At 55.0% G+C, this 24,442-nt stretch overlaps 1 protein-coding gene across 2 annotated transcripts in view; it reads right to left on the reverse strand.

Annotated features, from left to right (window-relative positions):
* FBLN2 (fibulin 2) overlaps window positions 1-23,105 on the reverse strand; it is a 90,076-nt gene extending 66,971 nt beyond the window's left edge. For both annotated transcript variants that reach the window (XM_025375537.1, XM_025375535.1), the window contains exon 1: window positions 23,014-23,105. The gene's annotated coding sequence lies outside the window, so the exon portion shown is untranslated. The remainder of the gene's footprint in view (window positions 1-23,013) is intronic.
* Window positions 23,106-24,442: the final 1,337 nt, after the last annotated feature.

Consider the following 24,442-nt stretch of genomic DNA (forward strand, 5'->3'; position numbering starts at 1 on the left):
TGAGGCCAGACCAGCAGCAGGCAGGTGAGGGACAGAGAGGGCCGCTAGGGCTGAGCCATGCCAGCACAACGGTGGTAACTGCGGAGCAATGGGCTTACGGCCTGCTGTGAGGGCCTCTGGGTGTGCCTGCAAGTGCTAGAGCCTGGGACTCTCCAGTGCAAGAGACCCACCCAGCTGCCTGCTGCAGGGGAGCCAGCAGGGAGCAGGTGAGAGCGCCCAGGGCAGTGAGCGAAGACAGCAGGAGTCAGTGGCACAGGGGATCTATTCTGAAGGTAGGACCCACAGGATTTGCTGATGGATAGGATGCAGTGGACAGAAGAGAGAAGTCCAGGAGCGCCTGGAAGGGGGAGCTGTGTGACTGAGGCAGGGAAGGCTGCGGTGGAGGTCCATGGACAGGCGGGGAGATAGAAGCCCATGCCCAGACCAGGTTCAGGGCCAGGGGAGTACCACGGAGCCTTTGGGGCCTTGAGGGCTGACGCCCCTGCCCTCACACTGAGATGCCACCTCAGGAGACTGGAGGACTCTGTAAAGCCACTGACATTAGGAGTGGGCCCCTGGGAGAATCAGGGCCTTTAATCCCAGTCAGCAAAAGCAAGGGCCCTCCAGATTGCAAGGGAGAGGTCCTCAGGTCCACTCTCAACGGTTCCTTTCTGTGTTTGTTTTTAGAGGCAGGGTCTCACTCTGTTGTCCAAGCTAGAGCACAGTTGTGTGATCATAGCTCATTGCAGCCTCAACCTCCCGAGCTCAAGCTATCTTCCCACCTCAGCCTTCTGAGTAGGTGGAACTACAGGTACACGCCACTACACCCAGCTAATTTTTTTCTTTAACAGGGGTCTCACTGTGTTGCCCAGGTTGGTCTTGAACTCTTGACTTCAAGTGATCCTCCCACCTCAGCTTCCTACAGTGCTGGGATTACAGGCATGAGCCACCGTGCCAGCTGACAGTGCCTTTTAGGAAAGAAAATCTTTGGCCAGGCGAGGTGGCTCACGCCTGTAATCCCAGCACTTGGGAGGCCAAGACAGGTGGACCACTTGAGGTCAGGAGTTCGACACCTGGTCAACATGGTGAAACCCAATCTCTACCAGAAATATAAAAATTAGCTAGGCATGATGGCAAGCACCTGTAATCCCAGCAACTCGGGAGGCTGAGGCAGAAGAACTGCTTGAACCCCGGAGGTGGAGCTTGTAGTGAGTCGAGATCGTGCCACTGCACTCCATCCTGGACAACAGAGTGAGACCCCGTCTCAAAACAAAAGGAAATATTTGGTGAACTGCGACCCAAGCTCCCTGCCCTCCTGCCTTCCAGTGCATCACACACCCAGGCACGAACATTGCGTCCTGAGAGGACAGTACCCTGGCCACAGGACACAGGGCTGTCCTAGAACTTCTTCCAGAGGAACTTCCTGCCCAGCCCACCCTGCCCCACCACCTGGTCCACCAAGTCTGTCCCCTTGCTCTGCTCACTGGCACAGCCCCCAGGGTGGCCTGGCCCCTTGGCCTCCTGGGTGCCCGGCATCACATTCTGTCCATGCTCAAGCAATCCCAAACCTCAGGCTTGCCCATCTCCCCACTCCAGGCCCAGGGCAATCATAAAGAACATCAGGCCCAAGCCTGACTCTACATTCTCCACATCTACTGCGCAACCCTAGGCACGGCCCTTGCCCTCTCTGAGCCCTGGTTCTGCATCCACACAGTGAACATGTTCCACCCCACCTCAGGTCATGGTCAGGGGCCCACCAGCATTCTCTGACCCACAAGTGCATTTTGTTTGGCCCACACAGTGGGTTCCTCATTTTAAATTGGTTACCAGCATGCATAAATTGAAAACGTTCACATAAAAATTCAGGTTTCCAACTCCTGTTTCAAGCCACAGAGCTCTGGCCACCCTGAGATATCACATGGGGTGTGAGCTCCCAGGTTCCCCATGTCATCTGGGCCCCCCCAAATGCATGCAGCTCAGAGTACCCTGGTGCTGCCTGAAGGTTGTCCACTCAGGAGGGGAAAGGACTATCTGGGATGTGTGGAGAGGGAGTGGCCCACGTGGGGTGGCTCACCTGGGAGAAAAGCAGACCCCACTGTCCTCACACCTCCACAGTTGTTCCCAATGGAGCGTGTATGTGTGGGGCGGGAGGTGGGGGCATGGAAGAGATGGCAGATGTCAGCTTCAAGTGGAGAACGCTCCCTCCAGGGCAGGGACAGACCAGGCTGCTGGGCAGGAGGGAGCTCCCTATCACCGGAAATAAGCAAGCAGGGCTGGGGACACTCGTATAAGAGAGAAGTAGGAGGGCACAGTCTCTACACTGCAGGGTCACAGAATCAAACATGCCCCTCCTGGGAGCTCCAACTGAGTTTACTCACAGCCCCAGCCTCTGCAGACAGCCCCCACCCCTCACCAACCTGAAAAGAGAAACCCCTGGAGATGGGGTGGGGAAGGAGGCCTGACCTCCCTGTGGGGGGCAGTCCCAGCAGTCAGAGCCCGGCCAGCAAACAAAGCCCCTGGGACAGAATGTGGTGGCCTGCCAGGCAGTCACACTACAGCAAGCCAGCCCTCCCGGGTGGGGACGCAAAAACCAGCAAGATGGAAAGGAAACCACTGATGGAAACAAGATGCAAGGAAAACCACTGCAGTCTCTCCCTTGCACCCATCAGGAAGGCAAACACTAGCAGAGTGGTGTTATTATCATTCTTATGCCACCGGCCGAAGTGTCACCTGGAGCAACCTCTCTGCAAGGTAGTACTCATGGGAGAATTCAGCACATGCACTCCATGACCCTGTGCTTCTGACGCCCAGTGTGCGACTCAGAGAAGGCTGTACCGGGTCCACATGGCCCTGGTGGTCACCGGGCTGCCATCTGGGGACCGGAAAGGTTGGCAGGTGGAGGACACCAGGCCAGTCACTGTCCAGGCTGGCCTCAGGCTGTACCCCTAGGAGGGGTGAGGGTTGGCAACTGTTGGCATTTTTAAAGGATGCATGCTTTACATATCATCATGTGTGTAATATAAATCATGGCATTAAAAAATAGGCAGGAAACAGGATCTTGCTCTGCTGCCCAGACTGGTCTCAAACTCCTAGGCTCAAGCAATCGCCCTGTCTCATCTCCCAGAGTGCTGGGATCACAAGCGTGTGATCACAAGCTGGGATCACAAATACAGAGGAATGCGTCTAGCCATTCCTCTGTATTTGGCAGCCCATTCTTCATAGGAAAAGCCAAAACGACAATGGGCATTTAGGTGACAATGAGGATGTCAAGCTACTATGAAGTGGCACTCAGCACTTAGCATCTGGGAGTGCATCCAGCACTGTGAGCAAGGCTTTGCCGCTGGAGTGGAGACACAAGAGCAGGCTCCAGACAGGACCAGCGGTGGGTGGGGCTACCACAGCTTTGGTCTTTGTTGATCAAATCCCTGCTGTGGGTTGGGGGACCAGGGTATTCTAAAGTGGCAGCAGGGTTCACACCTGGGGTGACGTACTCAGGGCCATCACTTGAACTTGCACAGGGCAGTGTGGGAGCGGGGAGACATTCAGCCAGGGTCTTCCCCAGGGAGTGTCCAGCAGGGACAGGTGACTCAGCACACAGTGTGAGCCCCCTGGAGACCTGCCCAGTCCCCACAAGGCACCTGGTGCAGTCAGAATGGGGAGGGAGGGCTCTGGCACATCAGAGGCAGAAGTGCCTCAGGATGTGGCTCAGGCCCCAGCTGCCTCTCTCACCTGGCCACAAGCTCTTCACTCTGCTATCCAGGGAAGGGCCCCAACCTACCACAAACACAAACACACATCCTATAGTAAAGCGACACTGCTTCCTTAGATAAATTAACCTCCACATTCATCCACAGCAGGCCCCAGATGAAACCTCTCTGGGCTGGCAAGGACAATGGAAGGTCAAGGCCAACTGGGGGGGACATCTCCAGTGCCGCCACTGTGGAAAGTGGGGTCCCACCTTAGTGGCTACACAGGCCATAGGATATGACACTGGATCAGGAAGGAAAGGTCTTCTCGCCTCCAGTTCTGACCCTTCTGGCTCTGATGAGATCCAGCAAATACAGATCTGGGATGTGCACAGGCATTTCAGAGAAATGCTGGAAAACTGTCTAGCATTTAAAGATGTCCTGTACAGTATTTGGGATACATCCGTCACTTATCTGAAATTCCAGCTTAACTGGGCAATCTCCATTTGATCAGGCAACTATAGATAAGAACGAAGTCTCAGGTTGGTGCCGGTATGGCTTTAAAATTTTTTAAATATTTGCAGGGGATCTCTTTTAAAAACTAATAAGCAGCTATATCAAAACACTGGGACTTGCAAACAGCTGAGGATGACAGCAGGGAAATAAACACACAACACACTCACAGACAAGACAGTGACAAAGAAACCCGGAATCAGTACCACTTGGCCCAGTGGCTCCGCCCACATGGCTGCCCCGGGGCCCAAGTCCAAGCAGAGAGCAGGCACAAACCAGACCCCCAGCCTGTCCACACACAGATGCGTTTGTGGGGCCCACACGGTGCTTTTTAAATTAGCTGCCAATATTATCCACTGATAATTAATTCAAGATGATAACTAATGTCAGGACATCTGACAATGAAGCTGTGGGGCCCAGCAACAGGGCTTCCCTGGACTAATTGGGATCCACACTCCCTTCCCACTGGCATCATTGGGCTCCCTGGGTCATCTCTACCACCCTGAACACTCCAAGGCCGGAGCGTCTCTTGACCACACCAGGAGGAGAGAGGCCTGGATGAGGTGGGAGCTCCTGCCCCTCCAACCATCCCGCCCCAGGGTCGCCTCCAGAATAGCTTGGTTTCCTAGATTAGGACCTTCCTCTTCTGTATGTGGTAGATGCTGGGAGTTCTCGCCCTCTTCCAAGGAGACCACCCCTAGCCACATGGTGTAGTCAGTCTCAGTAGGTCAGCTGCGTCAGAGTCCAACCCAACACCCACAGTAATGCAAGACCCACAGTGCTCAGAGGGATATGTGAGCTGCACCCTGTCTTAGACTGGGCTCCGCAGAAGCAGAGTCCGAGGCAGGGACGCTTGAGGGCATGGTCTGTCGGGGGAGAGCTCTCAGGAGAAGGGCAAAGGAAAGCAGGCAGAGCCAGGGGGAGCTGGGCAAGGCTGCATCTCAGCTGGAGTCCAGAGACCCACGAGAAGCTATGCAGTGTGGGGGGCACCCCGGTCTCATCCCACTCAGAGGCATGTCAGTCACTGGCCAAAGACCATAGAGAGTGACCTCCCAGGCACCTCATGGGGAAGTGACACCTGCCAGCAAAGGGCAGGTGGCTGGAGAAGGCACAGGTGTGAGCCATCAGCAGCCAGCACCTGTGGCCACTGGGAGACACGTGAACCACCAGGTGAGAGACCTGGGTAGGCACCCACAGTGGCCATGGAGTTTACTGAGCACAGACACACAGACACACAGACACACACTAGGCAGAGGCAGGCAAGACAGCCTGGTCCTAGAAACTGTCCAAAAATCTACCCTTAATTTATAAGTGGGCCTGAGACCACCTGAGGCCCAGAAAGTAATTTTTTTAAAAACAATATTGGCACATCCAAGTTCACTACACTGTTATTCATGATATACTCGAGTGACACGGATCAACCCAAGTGACCATCAATGGATGGATGGATAAACAAAATATTCCATACAATGGAACACTATCAGCCTTAACAGGAGGGGCATTCTGACCCACGCTGCAACACAGATGAACCCTGAGGACACCATGCTAGGTGAATAAGCCAGATACCAAAGGACAAATCCTGTGTGATTCCAGTCATCAAATTCAGAGACAGAAAGTAGAATGGTGGGTCCAGGGACTGGAGGTGGGAAGCAGGAGGAGTTTCTGCTTAATGGGGACAGAGTTTCTGTTTAGGATAATGAAAAAGTTCTGCAAATAGATAGTGGTAATGGTTGCACAACAATGTGAATTTCCATAATGCCACTGAGCTGTGCACTTAAAAAGGTTAAAATGGTAAATTTCAGCCAGGCACAGCCTGCAATTCCAGCACTTTGGGAGGCCAAGGCGGGCAGATCACAAGGTCAGGAGATCGAGGCCATCCTGGCCAACATGGTGAAACCCTGTCTCTACTAAAAATACAAAAACTAGCCAAGTGTGGTGGCATATACCTATAATTCCAGCTACTCGGGAGGCTGAGGCATGAGAATTGCTTGAACCCAGGAGGTGGAGGTTGCAGTGAGCCAAGATCGCTCCACTGCACTCCAGCCTGGGCAACAGAGCAAGACTCCGTCAGAAAAAAAAAAAAAAGTAAACTTCATGTTACGTATATTTTACCAAAATAAAAGATAATAATCACACACATGCACTGCAGAGCCAAACGTAAATAAAGAAAGAACAGGGAGAAGAAAAGGAAGAAGAACTGCACTGAAGATGGACAGGAAATAAGGGCTGCTCCTGAGACCTCCCCTTAGCAGTATGCTTCCTGGCAGCCAAGGCCAAAAGGGAAATTAGAGGGTGACCTGGTGCTCCTTCTCTGATAAGAGGAAGTCATCTAGTTCACTGGGGAAAAATAAACTTGTTCTTGGCACAAAGCATTAAGCAGGAATTTTAGCAGTTAATCAAGTTCGTGTCTAACTATCACTTCCTCAGTGCCAACACAATGCCAATCACTGGACTGCAAGTTTCCAGGGATATTTATTTTCCTTAACCATTTAACACCTACAAATGAGGAAACTGAGGCCCAGACAGAGTAAATGATCTGTCCAAGGCCACATAAATCGTAAAAGCTGTGGGGATCTGAACAGGTCTGTCTGGCCGAGAAAGTAGAGCTAGAGTCCTTTAGTTTGCAGCTATTCATCAAACAGTTGCTATCGGCCAGCCCACTGCAGATGCTGGGATATGGCAGTGAACAAGACGAGAGAAAGTCCTACCCGCATGCAGCCAACATTCTGATCGGGGGAAGAAATGAGGCCGTTGCGACAGAGACAGACTGCATGCTCCTTTGGCAATAATGGTATAACCGAGGAGGCCTCGGAGGCAACATTTCAGCCAACACCTACTTGGTGGTATCATGTAAAAATGTGGTGGCCATGCAAAGATCTGGGGAATGGTATCCCAAGCAGCACTAACAGTATGTGCAAATGCCCTGAGGCGGGAGCCAGCCTGACACACTGCAGCCGGCACGCAGCGAACAAGGAAGAGAGTGGTCGCTGGCAAGCGAGCAGCACAAAGAAAAATGATAGAGGTTAGGGAGGGGGACATGCACATCAAGGAAGAAGAGATGCCAAGGAGGGGGCATTCAGTCAGTCACTGCATCCAGGGCCCAGGGACCTCGGCAAAACATCTGGTACATTTAGTGGATGTTGTCCCAACAGAGTGGCAGGGCCACCACTAGGTCACAGCACACTGGGAATTGAAGAACAAACTGTAGACACCCCTTTTGAGAAATCTGAGACAGATTCCAGTCATATAAAGTACAAAACCTGGTAAAATCTTAGCTATATCATTCAGGGACTGCAAATGTAGCAACCAGAACTAGAAAGTCAAGCAGGAGTTGTCACCCTCAAAGTCTAGCGGCCAGTAAGGGAAATCGGAGGACCTATGGGAGCAGGCAGTGTCCTCTTGCTTTGCCCAGGTGGTGGTTATCCAAGAATTTCCTCTACCACCCTACACCGACTTTTAGGTACTCTTTTGTATGTGTGTGTTTTCTTCCCCTTTAAAGAAACTTTGTCGGCCGGGCGCAGTGGCTCAAGCCTGTAATCCCAGCACTTTGGGAGGCCGAGGCGGGTGGATCACGAGGTCAGGAGATCGGGACTATCCTGGCTAACATGGTGAAACCCCGTCTCTACTAAAAATACAAAAAACTAGCCGGGCGTGGTGGCGGGCGCCTGTAGTCTCAGCTACTTGGGAGGCTGAGGCAGGAGAATGGCGTGAACCCGGGAGGCGGAGCTTGCAGTGAGCCGAGATCACGCCACTGCACTCCAGCCTGGGAGCACAGCGAGACTCCGTCTCAAAAAAAAAAAAAAAAAAAAAAAGAAACTTTGTATCTAGCTAGCTGGGAGGCTGAGGTGGGAGGATTACTTGAGCCCAGGAGTTGGAGGCTGCATTGAGCTATAATCACACCACTGCACTCCAGTCTGGGTGACAGAGCAAAACCCCATAACTAAAAGATAGAGAGATTTTTTTAAAAAAATTAAAAAGTACCATTGCAGTAATCCAGAAAAAGGAAACAAAAGCCAGAGAAGGTATTGGCAGGAGAAACGGAAAGAAGGGGAGTGATTTGAAATTCACAAATTATCAAAGCAAAGTAATCAAGTTGGCTTCAATCTTGAAAACTACAGTTGCCTTCATTTCCTCATGGGCAAATGTCTTAATAATAGCATGATGTACAAAAAGACCAGAAGCTTGGCTGCGAGGAAAGGGCTACCGGGCCAGGAGGATGAGGAGAGGTCTGTGGTCCTTTCTGTTGAGCAGGTGAGGCTGGATGGGTAGTGTGAGACCCCCAAGGAGGAGGAGGGAGACGGCAGGTCCAGGGCAAGCCCTGCATGTGAAGTACAGACCAAGCCGTGGGCCGCAGGTGGGGCTTAGGGTGCCAGGTGTCCCGTGCTCCTCACACGCTCACTGGTTACTGGGGCCTTCCTTCAACAGGGTGAGCTCATGAGAACCCTGGGAAAAATAATCCTTCAAGTGGAACAGCCAGGGTTTTCTCTCCTCCCTTCCCTCTCCTCCCTAAAACAAGAAAAAACAAGAAATGAATAAAAAGCTCCTTCAATTTTAGGTAAGAGCTGACCCTACATACACAATCACTAATCTCATTACCAACATAAGCAGGTGAAAAATTACAAAGATTAATGTCCGTGACTTTTAATCAACCTTTGAGAAAAGAAAATGTTGCTTTTGGCATTGAAGGGAGCTGGTATTTTCCTTCCCCACAAGTTACTCCTCTGCAAAGAGGAAACGCTCCCAGGGTGGGAGCGATGAGAAATGAGGCTGCCCATGGCCAAGGCTGAGCTCACCGCCCTCCCCACCTGGCGCTCCACACACCCTCCACCCGACCCTAAAAGGAGGCACACCCTTGCCCCCCCTGGGGTGGGGGAGTCCTAAGATCCCCAGGCATCCTCCACGTGGTCTGCCCCTGGACTGAGATCCTGCCTCCAGGGACCGCTCATCACCTCTCATCCCTGCTCAACCCTGAATGGTTCTCTATCAGCTCTGGCCCCTCGGAGAAAGTGAAAAAAGCTATGGATAACACATACCCAGCTCCACCAAAAAAAGGCCCATAATGAACCAAGCTCTGCAGCGACGCCGGGTGGTTTCTGACCACCTGGCACATATTCAGCCTCTTTCCAAGAACAGCCCCTAGATTTCATTCTGTGCCCCCATCACCCTGCTGGAGCTCCAATCAGCACTTCCCATTCCCCCTCACAACAGTGCCTGACTCAGAGATGGACACCAGCACAATTACAGCCTATAAGACCCACCTCAGGTGAAACACTGGGCAAATGGCTTCTCTCTTTCCTACTGTATTAGACTAAAGATGATTTAACATCAAGGGTACCTGAAGCCATCTTGTCATCAAGTGGAGGCCGTCAGAGGCTGGCACCTGCTCATAAAACACATAAAAGCCAAGAAATCCAACAAAGAGAAACAGGGTTATAGGGATCGCTGCCCGGCACCTGGATCCAGCTGTGCCTGAAGCTAACTGAAAAGCTGAACTTCACAATGATATGAACTCCTTTTGATTAAGCTAACTTGGACCAGGTTTTCTGTCCCTTGCAACAAAAGGCCTTAATAGACACATGGGCACTTACCTAAAACTGCTGTGTGAGGGAGTTTCATAGACTCCCTGGAGTCCACTCACAGACCCCTGGCTGAAGATCTGTGGCCCAAAGATAAAGAAAAAGCTCCTAACGAGACATTCAAAGCCCTTCACCATCTAACCACCTAGCTTTCCTAACCCATTCCCCTCTGTTGTCTTCCACACATCCAACCCCTGCTAAACTGGAAAACGCTCTCTGGCTCCCAACCCCCCATCTTTCTCTTATCATTAGCTCAACCTGCGATGCCCTCTCTCCTGAAACTCTCCTAGAACCCTGAACACCCAAATCCCACCCCATGCTTTAAGGCCAAGCCCCGAGGGTGGGGTATGTAGGTAGATGGATGGGTGGGTGGATGGATGGATGGCTAAAAAAGTGGGTGGGTGGGTGGGTGAGTGAACGGATGGGTGTGTGGGTATATGGATGGGTGGGTAAGTGGAGAGGGGTAGATTAATCCGTATGGCCCTAGCACAGGGCTGGCACAGAGGATGGCATGAGTTATGAATGTGGTATCACAAACATTTATCCCAGAAGGGCCTTCAGAAACAGAAAAGGCTTCCCTGAAGTCACCTGGCTAGTCACTGGCTAAGTGACTTAAACTACCAAAGTGCGTGTCCACCTTCCATACAGAAGCACTTTCACTCCTGCGTCTGCCTTTTAGTCTCACAAAGGGCAGAGATCCTAGACTTGGGTGGCCAGGTAGGGGGAGTGGGGCCAGCAAGAGACAGGCAGAAAGAGACACAGAGACTGACAGAGACAAGGAAAGAGATCCATCAGGGAGACAGAAAGAGAGCAAGACAGAGAGATGGAGAGAAGCACAGACCGAAAGTCAAGCAGACAGCCAGAGAGAGACAGCCTATGCAGACAGGCAGGCGGGGCCGGCCTACGGCAGACCCAGGCTCCCTCGGTCACCACAGCATCTGGAAGGAGGCAGCAGCCAGGGGAGCGGGCAGCCCAGTCTCCTCTGTGACTCCCTCAGGCCTTTGCTGTGCCCAATTTAGTTGCACGGCCCTGAAATTTAGGAATTTCTCAGGGCTGCCAGTGAGGCGGCCGGTGTGTAACCAACAGCGGTGTCTGGCCCAGTCTGTGGTATAACCGTCAGGCTCAAGAGCCTTGGAGGCCTCCAAGGCAGTCAGCCCCTGCTGCCAAAGCCAAGAGAGACAGCCAGCAGGACCATGCTCTGGACTCCCAGAGATTGGAGCTCAAATTTGAACCCAGCCCTGCCACTAGGTTGCTGGGCACCTTGGAGCATGTGACCCTCTGAGCAGCAATGCTTTCATCTGCACAATGGGTCTCATCACATCTTTTTCCTCTGGGGAACCCCCTCTCACACTTCAGGCTAGGCGGACTGCTGGATGGCCAATGAGAGGTCTCCCTGCCCCATCCACGGTGACAGGTCAGAACAGTCACACAACCCAGTCACACGGCCCACGCTGATGCTCCTGGGAGGGGGCTGCCTTGCTCCAGAGCTTCTGAGCCTGGAGCTGCTGGGGCACCTAACCCCACATGGCAGAGCCTGCCTGGGAGTATGGAACACAGAGAACAGCAGAGCAAGAGACGGAGACCCGGTCCTGATGGCGTCTGCAGAGGCCCTGGATATAGCCATGCCTGAAGCTACATCCTGTACTTTTTTAGTTCCGTGACTTTTTTGCTGAAATTGTACTTTCTATCACCTGTAACCAAAATTATCCTGACATTGTGACAACAAAGAAAGAAGAAACACCTTCTTGTATTCATGGCTGACTTAACCCCAAAATGTCTGAGTTGCTGGGGTTATGAAACTGTATATCTGCAGTAGACTAGAGCCCTCCTAGGGCAGCAGGCTGCCTCGCTCAGTCCCCAGGCTCAGGGAATGGCTCCAGACATGCCCCTGGGGCCACATCAACGCATGACCCCCTGACCCTCCCCAGCCACAGCTGACTGGCCCAGGGCAGACGTTCTTCCCAGGCTGGGCCGGTCACAGTGGCCGGATCTCAGCTCACTGCAAGCTCCGCCTCCCAGGTTTATGCCATTCTCCTGCCTCAGCCTCCCGAGTAGCTGGGACTACAGGCGCCCGCCACCTCGCCCGGCTAGTTTTTTTTTTGTATTTTTTAGTAGAGACGGGGTTTCGCCGTGTTAGCCAGGATGGTCTCGATCTCCTGACTTCGTGATACGCCCGTCTCAGCCTCCCAAAGTGCTGGGATTACAGGCTTGAGCCACCGTGCCCGGCCCCTCCCTGAGCTCTTGAAGTGGAAATAAAAGAAAACACAGACCACCTGCAGGGGAAAAAACAGCAAGTTCTGAAGGTGGGCACATTTCCTACCATGTGGTGGGCATCATTTCGAGAGAATCAGGCAGGCTCACAGAGAAAGGCAGAGACGAAAGAAAGATGGGGTGTGAGGGAGTCCTGGTGGCTGCAGCTTGACCCAGGGCTGACAGATCACTAGTCCTTCCATGAGGATGAAGTGGGGCCCCTACGTCTCTTGAGTAGCCTCAGACACAGAGAAGCCTATGCAAAGGGGCCCCTGCTTCCAGCAATGGGCAAGCCAACTTCTGAAGTCACTGTGGGGGACCAAGCCCAGGTCACAGGTGGGCTACCGTGTCATGTGCTGATGCCCAACCAGCCCCTGGGAACTCCAACGTCTGGGGCCAAGGAGGGGTCACTCCTCCCATCCCATGTACAGGAAGCCACGGCTACCCCACCACACCCTGCCTTGGGGTCACAGGGTGACCATTCAGGGACCAGCAGCTGGTGTTACAGCGTTTCCATCCTCGGCAGTTCATTAAACCAGTCTGTTACAGGCTGAACATCTGTGTCCTCCCCACACTCCTATGTGAAAGCCCTGACCCCGGTGGGATGGTATCAGGAGGTGGGGCCCCCCATTAGGAGATTTAGATGAGGTCACATGGGTGGAGCCCCCATGTGTCCTTACAGGAAGAAAGACCAGGGCTCACTCGCTCTCCCTCCCTCCCTCCTTCTCTTCCCTTCTCTCTCTCTCTTTCCCTCCACCACTCCCCACTCCCCACCACATGAGGACACAGCAAGAAGGCAGCCATGTACACACCGGGAAGAAAACTCTCACCAGGAATGAAATCTAGGGCTTAGACTTCCGGCCTCCACAACTGAGAAATAAATGTCCATCTTCAATCCCCTCCCCGACTCATCTGTGACATTTGTTGCAGCAGCCGGAACCCACTAGGACAGTCTTAGGGCATGGAGCTAGGGACACAGAGGACATGGCCACTCCCTCAGAGCCAGAGACTTGGTCTCAGAGAAGACATTCCTGCTAGAGGCCTGGGGCCTCCTCCATTGACCCCAGCCCAGCACGAAACACACCAAGGCAGCCCCAGGAGATGTGAGGTATGCCATGCCCAGCCACAGGGGCCTTTCCCAGTAGGGCTAGAGATGACTGTGCAGGGACAGCTGATTTCAGGGACAAGCACCAAGGCTCGGTGGTCCTGTGGTGAGGAAATGTCCCCGCAACTCCCTCTGAACCAATCCCACTATCAGAGACTGTCTCTGGGCAGAATGGGTGTGCCTCCCACACCTCTCAGACACTTGCCAACCGTTCTTTTTAACAACCAGGGCGCTGGGCACGGTGGCTCACACCTGTAATCCCAGCACTTCGGGAGGCCGAGGTGGGCGGATCATGAGGCCAAGAGATCGAGACCATCCTGGCTAACACAGTGAAACCCCGTCTCTACTAAAAATACAAAAAATTAGCCGGGCGTGGTGGCGGGCACCTGTAGTCCCAGCCACTCGGGAGGCTGAGGCAGGAGAATGGCATGAACCCAGGAGGCGGAGCTTGCAGTGAGCCGAGATTGTGCCACTGCACTCTAGTCTGGGAGACAGAGCGAGACTCCATCTCAAAAAGATAAATTAATTAAATAAAAATAAAAATAAATAAATAAAAACCAGGCAACACTCACTCGGGCTCAAGACTGTGGCAGGGAATACAAGGTGGCTAGGATGTTAAGCACTGTATTTTTAGTGCTATATTTATTTTTATAGGTATTGCTGGTTTAGGGCAAGTGATCCTGATTTCTATCTACAGTTCTGATCAAAGGTTTCCTTTAAAAGCAAGTATAAGCAGCCAGGCACGGTGGCTCATGCCTGTAATCCCAGCACTTTGGGAGGGCAAGACAGGTGGATCACCTGAGGTCAGGAGTTTGAGACCAGCCTGGCCAACATGGTGAAACCCCGTCTCTACTAAAAATACAAAATTAACCAGGTGTGGTGGCGCGCACCTGCAGTCCCAGCTACTTGGGAGGCTGAAGCAGGAAAATCACTGGAACCTGGGAGGCAGAGGTTGCGGTGAGCCGGAATCGCACCACTGCACTCCAGCCTGGGCGACAGAGTGAGATTCAGTCTTAAAAAAAGGAAAAAAAAAGTAAGTACAAGCAAAATGGAGAAGGGATTTTTTTTTAAATAACATTAAGTTATTAAGTATGATGTCAATGAGAGGAGGTAGGAGGATGCAGCCGAAAATACGGTGGTGAAGCTCATCCTCACTCTGTCAGAAAGGAAGCTGACACCCTCTGGCTTATTCCCCCAAGAAGGTGCACAGGTCCCCATATAAGCTCTCTGCCTCCACCAGCCCCATTATCAGACAACAGCCGTCAGGGCCCCTGGGATGCCCATGGGCCAAAGCGGTGAAATTTGTTTCCACAGCCATGCAGGGGAACAGAGATGAGGGAGGACACTGAGATGCTTAGCCAACACCAACCACCACGAGGACAGTGAGTGTCTCTGCTCCAAGGGCTAGGGAAGTTATCTAAGAAAATACAGCGACGAGCAGGATCTTCAGAGACAGACAAGAGACAGAGAGAGAGAACATGTGTGTGCGGGCATGCGCATGTGTGCTCATCAATGTTTTTTGACAATGTGTTTTCATTTTGAGGAGACTCTAAGAACAGAACTTTCTAGATCATCTAAAAGCTCAACTCAGGACCAAGGTCAGGGCTGGTAATTCAAGGCCAGGATGGGGGTCCCAGGCTAAGAAGGGAAGAACTCTGGAAGGCTTATCAAGCACTGGGGTATCCCGATCATAAGCCCAAGGGCTGGCCCCAACCCAGATGATGGTGTCTCCGTGGCCAGAAGACAGAAGCCACAGGAGACATGGGTGGCTGCACTCAGCCACACTCAAGAACCAGCTACGGCCAGCAGCGCTGTCTGCCTCCCCAAAGCGGGCCTGGGGCTCTCCATTCATCCTTCAGCCTTCACACCAACCCTACTGGGGGCCCCTACCACTAGGCCCATTTTCTGGATGGAGAAGCTGAGGCTGGGAGACAAACCCCTCATGACGCAGGCTCCGGGGGCTCAGGCCCAGGCAGCGCTCAACGCCCACAGAGCTCCCCATGCACCCAGCTGGGCCTCATCACACTTCAGAGACCTCCCGTTTCAGGCTCTTCCTGGGCAACAATGTCAGCAGAGCCCGGGGGTGCCCCCGATTCACAGAAGAGCAACCAGAGACCCGACAAGGTGTGAGGCCTGGGACTGGCAGGGTCTGTCTGAGCACGTGGGTGCTGCCCCCCACATCCCTGGCCTGGCACAGGTGGGTGGCACCACTTCCTTACCAGCACACAGACCTGGGCGGGACGCACTGGCCGCCTACAACACAGCCCCTCTCAGGAAAGCCGGGCTCCCCGCCCTGGAGGAAGGAAATAACCTTTCCCCAAACCAGCACTTGCTTTGCAACAATCTCCATATATGAGGAGAGAGGCATTTCTGCAACGTTTCCAAATTCCAATAACTGAAGACAATGGCACAAAATGACGCACGGCTGACCCACGAGGGGCCCTGGGAAAGGATGTGCTCGGAGGAGGTGACTGTGTGGTGTGGGCGTGCAGCGGTGCCCCGTATGCGAGGGCAGCTCGCCAGGCAGGACCCGGAGGTGGACGGAGCTGGCTCCCGTCCCAGCTCTTCCTCCTCAGTCACTATGCAACTGCAGGCAAGCACGCCCCCCTCTGAGCCTCAGCTTCCCGGCCCGGTCACTCTCACAGGCCTCCCACCTGCCGCCTTGCCCTCTCCAGACCCACCCCTACACCTGGGCTGCAGAGGGACCCTTCAACCTCACGGACTGGCTGCGCCTCCTCTGCTCGGAACGCCCTGAGGCCGCCTGTTGCAGACCAGGACTGGAGGGCCTGTTTTCAGGGTCTAGTCTGCCTCGCCAGCCTTACTTTCCACTCTTCCTCCAAGCCCCCATTCTGAAAGAAGCCAGGCTTTCTCCTGTCCCCAGGTGCCCCTCACCCTTCTACCTTCATATCACAGTGCCTGCACCACCTTCTCCAGGAAGCCCTCCCTGACCACCCAGGCTCAGCTAGATGCCTCCCCAGCTCCCACGGCTTCAGCATTCTCCTCCAGGATGGTCCCGACAAAGCATTTCAGAACAACCCATGCAGGTGCCCCTGGGGATGACCTTAGAAGGGGCCCTGTGTTCCACTCCTCTGTGCACCAGCCCCTGCACAGCATTGGCCCACACCAGAGGCTACTGCCAGCACTGTGGGGTGATGAAGAGACTCCAAGGCCCGGGGCACACTCCCTGGCAAAGGGTTTCATAGAGATGCTAAAGCAGGAACACCAACTCCACGGAGCCCCTCCCTGGCTTTCTCCCTCCCCACACAACACCCAGTCAGGCTCCTGGCCCTCCCGAGGTGAAGTCACAAACCCACTGCTCCCCACCACCCCATAATGCCTGGCTGGAGGCACAGCCCGGTGGTCCCCTCTGCCCCTATAGCATACAGGAGCAGCCCCTCTGTCTGGTCTATTGGGAGGGTAGACCTCTGCAGCCCCAGCATTCAGAAGGAGCCCTGGAGGCAGAGCTGCCTGCAACCACAGGGACACCTGCACCACCCACACTCGGGGATCTAGGGAAGGAAACTGGATGACAGAGGGCTGCTAAGGACCAGAAGCCATGCATGGTGTTTGTGTCCACCATGGGGCAGGACAGCCGGCCTCACCCTGGCCTCCCCTTTCACTCACTCCACTTTCAATCCATCAAGAAATCTGGCAGCCCCACCTGCAAAGTCAGTCCAACTCTGACTACGTCTCACCTCCAATGCTGCCACCGCCCTAATCCAAGCCCCAACTTCGCTCACCTGGACATTGTTGCATGGATCCCCACAGCTGCCCTCCAGCCTGCTCCCTGCCAGCAGCAGTGCAGGGGAAGGGACCTTTAGGATCTCAATTAGACCCCACCCCTCCCCAAACCAGAATCCACCAGCAGTTCCTCATCACACCCAATCACCTGCACCTGCTGTATCCTCAGTCCTAATGTCCCTCCCCTCAGCAACATCCAGGGCTGGGTCCTGACCCCCACTGACACTTTACCTAAAACAGCCCCAATTCCAGTCCCTGTCCTGGACCAGCGTCTCCACCCCTCCTCGCACACAGGGTCAGCAAGGACACTACAGTGTGAATCAGTGTGTTTCCCATCTGAGTCTCCCTGTGGGAGCCAGCTCTGTGGGGGTAGAGGACATTGTCTTGGTCACTGCTTTACCCCCAGCACTCAGAACAGTCCCCAGCACCCAGCAGGTGGTCAATAAACACCTACAGAATAAAGGAACGTGTGCTCTCATTTCCTCCTTGTTTTTTTTTTGTTTGTTTGTTTGTTTGTTTGTTTTTTGAGACGGAGTCTTGCTCTGTCGCCAGGCTGGAGTGCAGTGGCATCATCTCGGCTCACTGCAACCTCCACCTCCTGGGTTCAAGTGATTCTCCTGCCTCAGTCTCTCAAGTAGCTAGGACTACAGGTGTGCACCACCACACCCAGCTAATTTTTGTATTTTTAGTAGAGATGGGGTTTCACCATGTTGGCCAGGATGGTCTCCATCTCTTGATCTTGAGATCTGCCCGCCTCGGTCTCCCAAAGTGCTGGGATTACAGGCGTGAGCCACCATGCCCGACCCCTCCTTTTTTTTTTAAAGACAGGACCTCGTCCCTTCTCTCAGGCTGGAGTGCAGTGGCGTGGTCACAGCTCACTGCAGCCTCCAACTCCTGGGCTCAAGTGGTCCTCCCGCCTCAGCCTCCCAAGTAGTTGGGACTACAAGCGCATACCACCCAGCTAATTTTATATTTTTTGTAGAGATGAGGTCTCACTTTGTTGCTCAGGCTGATCTTGAACTCCTGGCCTCAAGTGATCCTCCTGCATTGGCCTCCCAAAGGGCTAGGATTGCAGACGTGAGCCACCAGACCCAGCCTCACTTCCTCTTTTCCTTTTTCCAACCACCCTGAGAGCTAGGGAGTTTGACACCCACTTCACAGAGGAGGAACCTGAGACCTGAGACGTGACACACTGGCCCCAAGGGAACACAGTATGTGAGTAGCAGAGCTGGACTGGAACCTTGCAGAATGCCAAAAAGGGACTTCCCTGCACCTGGCTGCTCCCTGACCAGGAGCTGGGCCTGCTCCCCACCCCCTGGGGCCCAGACCTGTCACCAAACCCTGGGGCAGTGGGGCAGACTGAGAAAACAGGCTCGGACAGAATGTTAAATGCAGTGATGCCCCCGCAGAAAGAGCCTGCAGTCTCCACAGAAGGGAACACCCACAGGAAGAGAGGTGAAGGCAAGGCGGGAGGGAGAATGGCTGGGGTTTTTTCTTTTGTCCACTGGCCAAACTGCAAAAAGTGACTTTGGTAACATATAATTTTGATCACAATGGAAACTTTCATATATCACACCAGGAAGAAGTCTGTTTAGCAAGGTCAGTAACACAGGGAATTTAAAACCATCTTAAACATTTTCACTTAAAACTCACGAATGAACATTCAACCACCAACTACTTTTTAATTTCATGTAATGTGAACAGGCGACACAGTGACACAGCCCAAAAACCAGAAAATATAACAGGTCATGAGGTGGGAAGTCTCACCTCCCCTTTCACCCTTGTCCCCCCAACCCCAGGTGACCACAGGTAACTACTGAAACTAGCTCCTGATTTGCTGATGCACATAGAAGTGGATGTGAATTTATATCCCAATTTTACACAAGAGGTGGCACACTTTACAGACCAGTCAACACCTTGCTTTCTTCTCATAACAGATCTTGAAGACCTTTCCATCGAGAGCATAGTCATTTTTTGCAGCTGTATAATACTCCCTGTGAGGATGAGTCATCATCTGTTGAAGCAGCATGCATCACCCCGTACCTCAGCACCTATGGACAGGCTGACCTCCCCCACCTACCTGTAGCTTCTCAAAGTGAGGCCTGTCCCCAGCACACGGCCTCGTACAGGGGAGCAGGCAGCCTAGCAGTCCTGCCAACATCTCTCCACGGAGGCACAAAGCCTCTCGACCTCACAGCTAGGGAAGGGGTCTTAGAATGAAAATCAGACCTCATCGCACCCCGGCTCAAAACTTTCCAGTAGCTTTCCAACTCCCTGTCTGCCTCCTCTGCCCCATTCTCCCCTCCATCACCCACTCTAGCCTCCTCTCTTTCTTTGTCCCTAGCATGCCAAGCAGGCTCCACCTCAGGTCTTTTGCACAAGCTGCCCTCTCTTTCCCCCCTTGCTCAGCTCAGAAATCCCCTCCTCAAATGCGCCCTCCCTGCCCACCTAGATGCCGCTTCCCGGCAGGCCTTAACTCCTTGACAGCGTCTAAATACAGCTCCAATCGTTCGACTCACCCCACTTCACCACTCCAACTAGAATATAAACTGCATGGGAGCAATGACAGTGTCTGCATTGTCCTCTGTGAGCCCCCTATCCAGACCGTGCCTGGCCCAGAATGGGCAAGTGACTCCCCATTTAGCCCAGGAGAGCCAGGCCCCCAGCTGCAGCTCCTGCCTCACAAACAGCCAGGGAGAACACAGTGCCCAGAAGCCTGTCCCAGGTTGGAACTGTATCTCAGGGAACGGCTTTCAGATGGGGGAGTTCAGGAAGCCAGAGAGGTGGCCCACACCCAACTGCCTCCTGCAGAGCAGTCCCAGAATCCCACCCCCCACCACCCCACAGCAAGACCCTGAGCACTGAAAACCATCAGAAGCATCCACTTTACAGAATGCAAGACTGAGGCCCAGCAGAGGGAGGACCAGACCCAGGAGCACACCACAGTCACACACAGACCAGCCTTGGCCCCAGGCCCTCCATGTCACCTGGCACGTCCAGGCCCAGCACCTCTCCCCCAGCAGGACGGAAATAAAAAAGCTAGGGTCAGCCTCTCCAGGAGGTACAAGGAGGAAGCCAGGGCTGCTTCCCCCACCTCAAGTTCCACGTGCCGCACACAGGCCTGGTCTTCATTCAGGCAGCAAACTTCCAGGAGGCCACACATAAGGAGGCCTTTAGTTTACATGAATTCAGCCACGTACAGATGGCAGGCAGAGAGCAGAGGGCCACAGGAATTGGGATAGAATAATGCAGCAACTGCCCCACACCATGCCGCCCACCCAGCCACCCAGGGGAACATGACCTGGGAGGGGGAGCTGCCCCTACCTAACACTGGCCCTGAGTCCCTCAGTCCCATGTGGGATCTCATGTGCCTAGGCCAACCAGGGGTTTAAGGAAAAGATGCTCACACCCACAGCTCCTAAATGCAAAGCAAACACTGCACGTGGTGTCCAACAGGACACACTGTGATGGTCCCAGGACCTCCTGGACTCACCCAGGACTCAGTGGCCTCCACCTGGTGGTGATAGGGTCACGGTGAATGTGATCATCAAGACCCAAGTAGGAATCCTGGGCCAGGTTTTACAGCAGATGAAAAGTGTCAAAGGTGATGTAAGTGGCTGTGGAATCACCTTAGGCCCAAATTTGCTGCAGAGAACACAGTTTCACTTACCATCAGCAGGCCCCAAGCATTTATGAAGCACCTATTTCACGTCAGGTGTGGATGGGCTAAGGGCACTCCCGCCAGGGCCAAGGAGACCAAGTCCTCCCACTCACTAGTGGCTCACTGAGAGGGGCAAAGAGCTTTGCTTTGGAGGGAGAAGATCCTGGGCTGATCCCCAGCTCTCCCCTTTGCCTGCTTTCTCAGCCCTTTCTCAGCCTCCCCCTCCCCATCTCTTAAAATAGGGGCAAGAGTTCCACCCTGCAGGAGGGGTGGCAGGCTCTGGGAAGAAAAGCGATGAACAAAGTGTGCTTCGGAGAATGCTGTCTGGCATGAGCTCTTGCTTCATGGGGTCCCCAAACCACTGTCCCCCACAGCCTAGCAGGAAGTATCTGCCACCATCACAAAGATGCCCTGTGGCCCAGGGCCCTGGGCGCCACTCATTGCTCCAATGACTAAGGCCTTGAAGGGTAGGAGGCCTGCCCAGGGCTTCCCCAGCCATGCATGGAGGACCAGCCTGGGTCTATGCTTGAGGCGGGCAATGAAGCAAAATCAGCCCAATGCATGCAGCAGTCACAGCCGCACAAAGGCCACACAGGCCAGGCAGGAACTGAGAAGGTGTAAGAGGGCCAGGTGGGGATGGGGACCTAACAGTGCCCCTGCCCCATCCCCTGAGCTGGGAGCGGGCAGCACCAGCCAGGGGATGCAGGTCCTGAACTACCAGACCTCGTGATTTTTCCAAGAGAAGACGGAAATCCGGACTTTTACGTGAAAACTGCCAATTTGTAAATGCTGGCAGCTAATTAATTTTTTAAAATAATAATAACATGGTGAGAGCCAAACAAAACATGCAGGGCCAGCCACAGCCGGGGTTGGCAGGTTTGTGCCTCCGGAATAAGATTCTTTGACTTCATCCCCTGCTCACCCCCATCACACAGCTCAGCGGCAGGAGGGGAGGGCGGGAAGTCAAGGGTGCACCCCAGGGGAGTAGCTCCCTCACTCTCTTCCTCCTGCTGGGGAGTCTTCACCCCATTTTGCATATAGGGAAGTTAAGGCCCAGAGCCCCTATCAGCCACAAACACACACCGGCTCCCAATCCATGCCAGGCCGAGGAAACACTTCTCAGCTGCCACCCAATTCATCAGGGCTCCCTCTGGGAGGGCCCAGACCAACACCTCAGGGGCATCAGGGTAGACACAAGCACTCAAACCATCCACTTCCCTTTTTCTCTTTTTGGCCTGTCAGGGGATGCCTGCTGGCTCAGGCCAGCTTGGGACTGGCCCAAGTGATCACTGCAAAGCTGATATGGGCAACTCCTTGTGGCAGCAAAAAAGGGAGGGAGAGCACCCGTATTTGGGAGACTGGAGCAGGGGAAGGGAGAGAGGATGCAGGGAGGTGAGGAGTCAGGCCCAGCCTGAGGCTGAGCCACCCCCATGATCCCCACAGCCAGGTCCCATGATAAGCAGCCTCCACCAGAAGCAACCACCTCCCTCCTTCAAAATCGGCTCCCCACCCCCCAGGACAGGGGAGGACTGCCCATGGAGTGCCGGGGGGCTGGGACTGTGAAGTCGTGGGGGTCTGTGACTCGTGTGTGAGACTCACAGTGTGTGTGGCACTCCCAGTGTGTGATTCCAGGTATTTGAGGAGCGCATGCATGTGAGAGACACATGTGTGATACATATGATGGAGATATGCGTGTGATGGCCACCCCTGTGTGGCAGACGTGTGTGCGTGTCAGAGGGCAGTAAGGGCACATGTGTTTATCAGAGACACAACTGCCTGCTAAGAGAGGCATGCCTCGGAGGGGTGCCAGTGTGCAAGGCACGTGTGTGTGGAGCATTGTGTGCAAAGCAGACGTGAGATGAATGTCAGAGATTCCGGCCTGGGGGAGCTGGCGGGTGGGGGGGGGGCGGTGAGCATGGGGCTGGGAGAGGGAGGATGGGGTGACAGGGAGGGTGGGTGCGCCAACACAGAGCGTGCAGAAACTTCTGCTGGTGTGAGTGCGTGTGTGGCGGTGAGTGTGACTTGGAGGTGACGGAGGGGGTAGTGTTAGACCAGGGACTCTAGTCTTCTTTCCCTGAGGGTGTTGACCCAGCTCTCTGAACCGGAGGGGCGGCGGGGTCCTGCGGTCCGGGTGGGGGTGAGCAGTGGGACCAGGGGATGACTGGTGGGAGCTGGCCCTGGGGGAGAAGGGAGACCCAGAGCAGAGGAAGCTGCGGACCCGGGGTGGGGGGAACCCGCCCTCGGACCCCCGGCCCCCACCCCGCACCGGCCTCTGTGCCCGCATCTGTACATTGGGTCGCGGCGCTCGCGGGCCGTTCCCGCGCTGGGACTGGGAGAGCGAGACCCGGTCGGACCGGCGGAGCGGGTGGAGGCGCGGGCAGCCCGCTGGGCGCGTCCGAGGGTCCGCTGAGCCGTCGGAGCGTCCGAGCACCCCCGAGTCCTGAGCTGCGAGGCGCGGACCGACGGGGATGAGTCCGGGCGGGAGGGGCCGCGTGCACTCACCGCGGGGCGCTGCGCTCGGCGTCCGTCCGTCCGTCCGCCCGGCCGTCGGCGCGTCGAGAGCCCGGGCAGCCCCCAGCTGTCTGCGCGCGGGGCGGGGCGGAGGCGCGAGGGGCGGGACCAACCGGTCCCCGGCCCCCTCCACTGACTCCGCCTCCGCCTCCGGGGCGGGGTCTCGGCCGCCCGCCGGGGAGGGGGCCGGGCCGGCGCCGCTAGCTGAGAGCCCAGACGCGCAGACCCGACTCCTAGAGGCCGCCCGGCGCGCTCGCTGCGGAGCCCTCACCCTCCCTGCGCCCAGCCTAACCTCTGAGTACCAGACCTGGCACTGCTTCCCACAGGGTAGGGCTAGGGGTTGGGGTCCGGCCGCCTTAGCCAGCCTGAGCCTCAGTGATCACCCCTGGAAGATGGGCCCAGCAGCCTTGGGCACATTGTGAGGGCCTGAGGGGCCTGGGTACAAAACTGCCCAGAGACCAGGCCCTGCCTCCCACCCGCCTGGCTTCCTACCCTGAGGGCCTGCCTGCAGCTCCACTGCTGCTGCACGTCCCTGGGCAGACGGTACTGAGCCCCCAGCTTTGGGACAGGCTCGGTTTGTCCTTTCCCTCTGCCCAGCTCTGATACCTGTGACCACTGCGTGATCCCCGGGGTGTCTCTTCCCCCAGCCCACGCCGCTCCCTTTCTGGGTCTTTTTCGGGGTCTCCATCTCTGATCTAATGTCGTCTCTCTGTCTCCCTTGGTTTGTCCCTCTTGGTCTCTGCATCTCCCTCTGACTTTATCTCTTGATCTCTGTTTCTCTGAGTCCCTCCCATCCCTGTCCAGAGACACATGGGCTGGCGGTCACCACCTCACATCTGAGCAGCAGCCATGGGCCCAGAGTATGCCCGCCCCCACCCCAGGGGTCTCCTCGCAGCCCAGGACAGGGGTGAGGCAGCCAAGAACAAAGGCACAGGGCAGGGCAGCTGCCTGCCCAGGGCCACACAGCAGAGAGGACTTGGAGCCAGGAAGGGCCCATTGGCTCCGATGGGGCCACCCACAGAGGAGCCAGGAGTGGATGGAGAGGCCAAAGCCTGAGCTGGCAGCCTGGGCCTGGCCTGCCCCAACTTGTGTCTAACCCCAGGCAGGTGCCTTCCCTCTGGGCCCATTTCCCCATTGGAGCTCTGCGGCTTGCTGTTCCCTCAGGGCCTTTACCATTGCTGTTCCCTCTGCCTCGTATGCTCTTCCCCAGATCCACAGTGGCTGACTCATCCCTGCATTAAGCTGCAGCTGAAATGCCACCATCCCCAGAGAAGCCCTCCCTGAGACCCCAGCAGAGGTAGCAACTACCACTCTCCACCCTGGGACTCAGCCGCACTCTCATTGCCGTGCTTGTCACTGGCTGACTTCTCTTATTCATTTATAAATGACTATAGGTAGGATCACCTGGTTGTTAAGAAAG

This window comes from Theropithecus gelada, chromosome 2, assembly GCF_003255815.1.
Source record: "Theropithecus gelada isolate Dixy chromosome 2, Tgel_1.0, whole genome shotgun sequence".
Taxonomy (NCBI): Eukaryota; Metazoa; Chordata; class Mammalia; order Primates; family Cercopithecidae; genus Theropithecus; species Theropithecus gelada.